The sequence below is a fragment of the Cryptomeria japonica genome, chromosome 3 (assembly GCF_030272615.1).
Source record: "Cryptomeria japonica chromosome 3, Sugi_1.0, whole genome shotgun sequence".
Classification (NCBI taxonomy): Eukaryota; Viridiplantae; Streptophyta; class Pinopsida; order Cupressales; family Cupressaceae; genus Cryptomeria; species Cryptomeria japonica.
In genome coordinates this window covers 169947433-169957717 of record NC_081407.1, presented here as the reverse complement: position 1 = coordinate 169957717, position 10285 = coordinate 169947433, and positions in this window count along the sequence as shown.

The window sequence follows — 10285 nt, the reverse complement described above, 5'->3', positions numbered from 1 at the left end:
AAACGAATTAAATAACTATGAGTGCTTAGAATTGGTAAGATCTTGATGAGGCACTTGTGGAAATGTGCATTAGCACATGGTTAGTTGCTTATTTCGAGCCTTACAATTTGTGGACCTTCCATAAGCTTCAATTACTCTTAGTAGTTGTGGCTTGCTTTTATATCTCGGTGTTGTTTGACATGTAAAAAAATAAAAATGAAAAGGACCAATGGTTCTTTAGTTGACATTAGTACTTATTTATTGAAATGTAATTCTATATTTTTTTAATAGAAATATACAATTTTTGAAGGGATAAAGATAATAACAACTTGAAGATATCTATATAATGATTTGTTGAAAATTTTAAAATATACAATCATCGATTTATAGTTTTCAAATGTGATTGAACAATAGTTAAAAATATATTGTAATATTCATGTTAGTGTAGGTTTTTATTTATTTTTATATGAGTTTATGTATTTTTTCTACACATTTGTTGAGTTTGTTTAGGTTTTTAATAGTAGATCATTATGAGGGTAAATGTCATCTTCCAAGAAGTTAATTCATATTTGTTTTTGGTAGTTGGAATTATTTTTCATTTTTGTTGCATGGTGAGTTTTTTCTTATGTATTCTTGCTTGAATTCATTTTAAGTCTTGTGAGTATTTGCATGTTCTTTCATTCCTAAAACTCTTTTATTTTTATTATTTTGATATTTTGATTATTTGTTAAATAGAGTTTATATGGTTGTCCTTGCATAAAGTCTTGGAACTTTGTCATTTTTTCATAGAATGTAACATGGTATTAAAGATGGTGCCTAGGGTAGTTTACTATTTTTTTAGATTTTGTGATATCTTAATTTTTTTAATATTGGGTTTGAATTATTTTTGATACACTATGCAAATTTTTGGGTTGTACCCTTGTGTTCAAGAGACTAAAGAAGGTCAACGTATGCTTTTGTCTCACCAAAATGGATTTCAAGAAGTTGGTCTTCGTTTAAGTTTTTTTTGTGTTTGTTTGATTAGTTTTTTAATGGATTGCGAGCTCAATGATAATGAAAACCCTAAGATCAACTATAAACTTGCTTATTTTAGAGCAATTTGTTTAAGGGGATCTAGAATATTCTCTATATGGGTGTTGTTTGAGACTGTACAACCTAGTACTATTTTGGAGCTCCAAAGTCTTTTTGAACTTGTCCTAGTTGTTTGACCCCTATGTTGTTCCAATGTGATTAGAACCAATTAGTCCAACCTAGCACACTCAACCTTGTTACAATCATATTTGTTAATGATGTTCATTCTAGTCACATTTGATTTGTCTTTTACACTTGCTTCTAATCTAAGTTGATTTGACCTATTTAGCTTCATTGTGCTTTAACCTAGTTGACTTCCTTACATCTTGTTTAGCATCCATTATTTTGACTCTAGTATCTAGTTTAACCCACATAAATGTTACCTCGCCATTTTTCCTTCACAATTCTCTCTATTTCTTTTAATCTAGCAGTTTTTTATGTTGCTTGTATCCCAATTAGTAACATTTTCCACATACATTACTTGGGACTAACCTATCTATGTTTTCTTGTCTTGACCATGCTACCTACTCCAATTTCAACTTGGTTGTCTTATCTACTCAATCTACTCTATTTTGTCTAATCTGGGTCATCTAAACTATTCATTTTATCTTGAACTTTAACCAAAGACTGCTTGGGCTATTATAGTTCCACTTAGACTTGCCTATGTGGCCCCTACGACTTTATTGTCTTCTATTGAATAGAATTGCATGTATGTCATTTTTATGCAACACTTGAATCAACACATTTCTTTTCTCTAAGAAGGGACCCCTCTCCATTAAAGCATTTTTGCACCCCAACTTTAGAGGCTCATATCTCAATCATATAGAAGCTTTTATAGGTACAATTTTTTAACCTTTTTTTTAATTATATGTCTATGAATCTAGTTTTTGAATTCGAGTCTCCAATTTTCTTGTATTTTAAATTTTTTTTAAAATATTTTATTATCTAATCATATTTTTGAGACATAAACTGCTCGTAAATTTTACAAACAAGCTCATAAAATAAAATAGAAAGAAAATGTGAATAAATAAGCTTCCTATTCTAAACTACCACAAACCTCAAATAGAGCACAAAATGAAGCTCACACAAAGAAACATTGTATAAATTCAAAGAAATGTACCATAAACTCCATTGTTGTCAAGTAGATTTGCTCCAAGTGATTAAGATGTGTGGATGCTCAACTCAACAACATAACACTAATGATTTTTGAATAGTAAAATCGATAGAGGATTTTCTTGTTGCAACTGTTAGGAAGACATCCAGTACAAATGATCTCAATATAACACCTTTTGTGTCTAATAAGATCTACTTCAGAATATTACAACATCATGAAGACTTCATCTCTCAACTCCTCTAATCTTTGCATCAACAAAAATACAAAATTTGCTCATCATATATCACACTATCAAGCTCATGTATATATATATCCTTTCATACCTCATCACACAATTAAAATTATCATAAGGTCGGCTATAACTTTATTACAATTCCCTAGGTTTAATGCATCTAGACAATCTTGCATTGTACGCATTAGTTATGTCGGCCACCGACATAACAAATCCAATTATGTGTCGTTTTACTGATCTGAGTGATTTTCATCACTATCGATTGATTGTGTTTCTTGATCTTTGCCTTGTTGATCAAATCTCATTCATCTAATCAAATTTGCTCATGCGGTCATGAAGTTATCTTCATCTGATAGTCATCAATGTTGTTGCAACACCACATTCCTTCATCCTTCATGGATTTCATGTACCGGTTGTTGGTGTGAGACTCTATCAGTCATTTTACCGGTTATGATAAAACTATCTCTTCTTTACCGGTTAAGTCTAGCCGGTTGAACTGAAGGACTTAGATGACTCAAAGAAACATAGTTTCCATCAATGACAACATACAAAATAGTCATCATACATAAATCTAATCTCTACGCACAACAGACATATATTGGTTGTATCAAGACATTAAATTACATTATCAGTTGACCAAATGAACAAATGCCAACAATGTCTATATTTCGCCCTTCTTTGAGACTATATTTGAAGTAACATTATTTTAAAGAAAAGAAAAGAGTTGAGACAAAGAAAATAAAATAGAAGAGGTGAAGGAAGTGATGATATTCCCCAATCAATCAAAAGAAGCAATGGTAGATTAATTGGTGGGATGAATGATGCCCCCTTGAAAGGTTATTCATGAAAAAATTACATGAATGAACTCTTAAAGAAGAGATGTGAAGAAAAAAAAAATGGAAGAAAGATAGAGGGAAAATAGAGAAAAATTAAAAGATGAATCCGATAAACATAATTATGAATGAAATGAGGATAATGGATTTATTATGACGATTAGTTATAATAAAACAATGTTGTTAGGTGAAATTCTATAGAGATCATAGTATCTCTGATAAGGCAGCAGACAAATTTCTAGTCACGGATGGCAAGAAGAAGAAAATGGTGAAGGTTGACAACTCCTATCACTCCCCAAAACGTAAATGCAGGCCATGGAGGTTCATTTTGTTTGCTACAATTACCTATATAATGTTGGATGGTAGATTTATGAGAGCTTACAGGCACCATTTTGTGTTGCTCAACCATTTCTGCCATGGTGAAAAGGTAAGCCTGCCATATTATCTTGCATGTTCCATGGACCATACAATCAAAGAGATACAGAAAGACCCCAAGAGCGACCATGCTCTTCATCAGGGTCTTGTGGCTCTTGTGTATAAATTGTTGAAAAGGAAATGCATTGATAAACCTATTAGAGGTAAAAATGCAAGGGATGAGGAAACAAAGAGTGAGGATAGTGGTTTTAACTTTGACTCAGAAACTGAAGGCGAGTTGGAGGAGTTAAGAAAAAAGGGGAGGAACAAGGGGAAGAGAAAGAGGATAGTGGTGGATTTTGATATCTTGGAGTCTGAGGATGAGTCCTTCGAAGGAAAATTCATCAAAAGCAAGAAAGGTAAAGGGACCGGAAAGCAAACCCAGAGGAAGAAGAACATCAGCAGGGGAGGTAATAAAAAGATATTAATCAAATTTTAATTGATTCTGATGAGGAGGCAGAGGAGGATAAAAATGATAATGGGCAGGTTAAGGAGGGGGATGATATCCTGGTTGTGGGTAGCAATGAGGATTTGAATACTCAAGGTCTACAGAAAGAGGACCAAGAGGACAAAAGGGGTAAATCTAGTGCCCGTGTTGGGGATAATGAGAGTATTAAGGGTTTCTGTGATATAGTCAGCATAATGGTGAAAGACATAGGTAACCTGAAGAAGGATATGAATGTTATCAAAAAAGCCATGATAGGTGACAAACCTCTGTCTGAAAATGTTAAAGATTTGGCGGTGGCAATCAACAATGATGAAGCCATTGAAAACATGGTGAGTAAAATTATTGAAACTAAAAAGAAGGTTAAGGAGATGGAAGGAAATAAAGATGTGAAAGGGCTGGAAATTGCTATGAATAATCTGGGCAATAGAGTCAACAAGATGGAACTTACAGTGAAGAAGATAGCCGAACAAAACTTCTAGATTCTCAAAGCCTCAGTGGACAATATGAACATTCTGATTAATAGATTTGATAACATCAAAGATAAAGAGGGTGACAAGGATCAACTGGATAAAAAAGGTCATGAGAAGAGGACTAGAGCCAACACCAAGAATAAGGGTGACATCAAGGGTCGAGAGCTGGATGATTTGAAGACCTCTGCGAACAACATGAAGCAGATGGGGGTCCAAGCTGAAGATATTATGAAAAATATCTAGCTGTCTTGGTCTCGGTCTTTGTCTTTGTCTTTGTGTTGTCCTTTTGCTTTCCTTTTTTTGTCTTTTTGTGGTTCTTTATCTTATGTGTGTTAAGATCCCTTTTTGTTCGGGTGGGATCAGTTTTTGTTGTTTGAGTGATCAGGCACGGTTCTTTCAAGCTCCAATGCTCTCTCTTTCCTGATTTGTAAAAGGTTCGGGTTCCTTTCAAAAACCTGTTTTTACTTAAATCAAATTAATGGATGTTAGGCACCAAGGTATATAAAACCAAGGTGATTACATATTTAATGCATGGACTAACTCACAAGTAAACGAAAAAATAAGAGGATGTCTCATTTATCATGAAACAACCTAAAGACATAAAAAGTTCTCTACACATTATAAGGTGTTTGTACTTAGTGTGTAGTGACAGAACAACCAACAAACATGGTACACATAAATAATAGACCTTTTCCCAATATACACCATCTAAAGTGTGTCATAATATATAATGATCATGGTGACCTTGAGTAGACATGGTATGGGTCATAAGATAAGTCAAATGATAAATCCAAAGATCAAAAAGATAAATCAAAGAAACAAAAAATTAATTATCAGATTACACACAACAATGTTACCACTTGAAAAGGTGTTGAAAAATTGAAGAGATGGATGAGGATGATGCTTGATATGGGGAAGGATATATCCCACCAAGTAAAGTGATGGATGGGAAGGAAAAGAGAAATTTCATGGTGGAAAATGTTGTGACAATCGTATGTTATCAAGGATGATTTAGAGTTACGACGTTTTTTGTTAAGTGTGATGTTTCAAGTGTATTCTTTGAAGGTTTCAAAGTTTATATTGATGTTTGTGTTTGAATTTATTTAAGGAAATTTGGGAAAATGCATGAAACTTTTTTTATTATGGAAGACGTCTTAGTCATCAAGCTAAAAGGCTTAAACCAAGATTTGTTCCAAATTAGGGTATATTCACCTACCCCTAGTGTAACAAGGCATAAAATGTAATGAATGAAAGACTCAACTAATGAAGTGGAAAAGGATGAGAGATGGACAAGGACCTAAAAGATGGTAGAGTTCAATATATTACACATGATGCTAGAAAGCAAGTTTTCACCATGGTACTTGTCCAAAGAACTATTAGAGGTGGTTTTCACTAAAGGGTGGTTTTTATCTTCTACTATTTTTACTTTTGTGTATTTTTTCAAAAAACATGTTTTGGATTGTCAAACATGACACCTATTTGCTAGGTTTTTATAATGGTGAATGCCCCAAGTCACCATAAAAATGGTTTTCATCAAAGGGCACTTTTTATTTTTACTTATTTATTTATTTATTAGGATATTCATTGCATTAGGCATGGAAGTACTTGAGGTGCACAATGTTGATTAGTTCATCAAGAACTTGACACTTATGGGTAGTGAGCTAGTATGTTTCTAAACCATACTTGGCAATTATGGCATATGGTCCTAACCAATAAGGCTCAAATTTATCCTTCATGTCTCCATCTTGAAGATTTTTATGATTTTTTTAAGGACAAGATCACCAATTTAAAATTTGTGAGCTTTGAGCTTCTTATTATAACTATAATGGAGGCAAATCTAACATTACTAAAGGTGATTAAGGGTTTTGAAGCATTGTCAATCTATAATTTCTCATGTAAATGTGCAATATGATACTCATTATCAATGAAGTATCATAATGAAACACAAAAATATAAGTTTGATTTGAATTGGTGAGATTCTTTTAAATTCAAAGATATAGGAATATGATATCACACTAATTGGTATGAGAATGTTAGAGCAATATTCATAAAGGAAAAGTTTAAGCTATAGGTGCTAGTCATGGTCAACATTATTAACTTATTTTTTTAGGATTTTAAGAAGTTTTTAGTAGATTCCTCTACTTGACCATTCCATTGTGGCTAACATGAAGTTTACCAATGATGTTGGATGTGGAAGCACTCACAAAGAGTGTAGACTTCATTATTTTTGAATGGTTTTCTATTATCTAGATGATGGTGGTGGAAAGGATATCGTAATGATAGATAATGTAGTAGAAGATGATCTAGAATTTTGTTATCTAATGATATAAGGGGAATGGCTTTGACCCCTTTGGTGAATTATTTGGTAGTTTTTATTATGAATTTATGACCATTATCAAAAGATGGTTGGATCTTACCAATAAGATCAAGGTCCCATTGTGAAAAGGGTGAATGATTGGTGATGGTTTATAATGCATATGATGGTATATGAATCAAATCTTTGTCGTGTTGATAATTGAGTCATTTTTTTTATAATATACCGTGCATCTTACACCATGGTGTGTTAGGGTTCAGGTGGACCGGAGCAATACACATTTTTTTATTGTAATACAAAATAAAAGGAAAAATAACAATTTAAAGCAACACAAATTCGAAGTGCTTCACCCAATGTGGGATACATCCCACAAATAAATAGTTGTCCACTTTGATCTATTATTTGATAAAAAACAAATTACAATCTCACGAATTTTCACATTCTATGGCCACTTATATATCAAGCCCTTTCTTTAGTGGTTTACAAAATTTAATTTACATACCAAAATAACAACTGATTCTTTTATTAAATAATGAGCATTTTTTGTTGGGCCTCGTAGGAGGGTCTCTACCCCCTACACTATCCCACTAATTGATTCGGGAGAAAATGTGAATGTCAAGGTCACCAAAATGTAATCTTGGTAGCATGATCGGTCATCACATACCAATGATCTCCCACTCTGACACTGATTAGGCTCCACACCGAACAATCTCCCACATGGAGGCTAATCATTTACTTCATATCTAATAAAAGTACATTTCTTGTATTTTTCCTCAAGATTTGTTCTATTTTCTATGTCAATAAGGACAAATGCTTCATAACCAAAAGTTTTCAAATGAGTAAGTTACCTTTTTATCCATCCATGCCTCCTCTAGAATACAACCATCTACGGAACTTGAAGGCCCTTTTTTATTGAGTGAACAATAACATCCGCAACATTTTCCCAGGTTTATAATGGAAATATTGCATGGACTATCACACTCCTTACATGTGCCATGATTCTTCTATTTATCCTTGCAGACACACCATTTTATTATGGTTTTTTTTTAGCCATCTTCTACATATGAATGTCATGGTATGAGCAATAACTCTCAAACTCTTTGTTATAGTATTCACTTCTATTAATCTCATCTTCTTCGGCTTATTTTTTGTCTCATTCTTAATCAAATCTTTCCATTTTATGGGAATGACATAAACCCAACCTTTTCTAGTTGCATCGTCAATGAAAGTAACATAATTATAATAGTCGGTAAGAGATGATACTTGATCCGATCTAGATACATTTGAATGCACAAGATCTATTTTTTCACTCTTCTTTTCCTTCCCAACTCTAAGACATCTGACTCTCTTTTATTTTCCATAAAAAATGTTTTCAAATATAAACAAAGTCAACCTTCTTCAAACCTAGAAATAAATTTCTTTGAATGGAAAATCCTCATCTCCTTCTCACTCGTGTGCCCAAGCCTATGTTTGTTCATATGGAAGCTAAGGAAATAGAAAAATCAAAATTACTAGTACTTATATACAATATACCTACCTTTTATCCTTTTGATATTATCAATGATTTTTATTGACCTTCCATGAATTGTATTTACATGTAATTGTGCAACCTTCACTTCCCAATTGTCCTACTGAAATTAAATTTCTTTAAAAATTGGGAACATGCCTCATGTCTTCAACAACCATTGGTTTTCATTGGTAATTTTATCTATATCTCACCCTTTCCAATAATTTTACCTGACTCAACTAAGTAAACCTATCCAAAATCACCTTGAACATATTCTAAAAAATATTTCTTATGGGATGTGGCATGAAATGAAGCCCCTAGGTCTAATGCCTAAGAATTAGTAATATTGTCTAAAGAAAAATTTTAAGCACCTTGCAACACATCACCTACAACATTTTCTTCCTTATTATTTTCTTGTTGTTCATCTCCTTTTTTTCCCTTTCGAGACCAATAATCTTTCTTCAAGTGTCCTTTTCTTCCCATAATGTGAACACTCCAGCCTTACTCTAGATTTGGGTTTGTACTTTTTAGATTTCCCTCTCCATCTTTCTTCTTCTATTCTCCATAATCAAAGCATTACATGATTCCTTATGATTTTTTGTCACATTCCCTTACTAATGATAACAACAACAACAACATCAAACCTTTAAGTGCTTAAACCAAAGAAATAATTATTTATAGTCATGACCAAGTTATTTCAACTTTCTAACAATGATCATAAAATTGAAAGAGCTCTACCCTCGTCATCAAATGTTACTTTTATAAAACTTAAATAAGTAATGACCATGTTAAACTCGTTTAAATGACCAACAATAGATCCACTAATTCTAACATCTTCATATTAAATAAATATTTCGTAAGAAATACCTTGTTGGAAGTTGAGATTTTTTTACAATCATCAAATCTTGACATTAGATCCATTTGAACCAAGTGGAGATTGGAAAGGAGACAAATGGCCAATTTAAACATAAATGAACGTGAAACATTCAAGCAAACTTAATTAAAACACCATTATACCTTCATAGTTGTCTCTTGTTCCTCGAATTGAGCTTGGTGAAGTGAAGACACCCCTTTGATGCTCCACTTGATTTGCTCTTGGATTATATGTGGTTGGCTCTTCAAATGTGCACAATATGATTGATGGGAGGATGAGATGGATGGATAAATGGCTAAGTGATGGATGAGTAGGGATTTGGCTATAGTTTGGGTGCTTTGGATGATTATCTAAACTCAAATGGGCAGCATGAACTTACTTGATTTGGAGATGGAAAATGAATGAGTGGAGTCTCCAATTTATAGAAGAAGGAGAGAGGAAATGGAGGGCTAGGATTGATCCAAGATGGAGGGTCAAGATTGCAGGTGAGCCCACACATGGATCAAGATAAATTGACAAGGCAAGTGTGGAGTCCAAGAGATATGCCATAAAAGTATTTCTTGTCTCCACACTTTTCAAGGTTCAATGGGAAGGCTTCCCAATGCACCTAGAGAAGACAAAAAGAATAAAAATATTCCTTGGATGATGAGAAGGAGGAATTAAAAATTCCCTAAAAAGAGGATCATGGGGATTGGAGGAATAAAGAGGAATTAAAAATTCCTTGGGTGAAGGGATACCTAGAGGAATGTGAGATTTTTCAAAATCTCACATTCACCTAGAAAAAAAGCATTTAAGGAAGGTAGTTGGATGGGGGATGCATAGAGAGATGTGAGGAGATCATTTATGGAAAGTGGTTGAGTGAGGGGACAAGGAGTTGACTTTGTGGCTAATCATGAGGATTAGACACTAGCAACCCATTAGGAGAGAGATTAGAAAGATGATTAGGTGGGATTAGGGCAAGTGGGATTTGTAGGAGGATTTGACTAGGAGAGAGAATGAGTGGAGGTAATTAAAAATTAGAGGAATAAT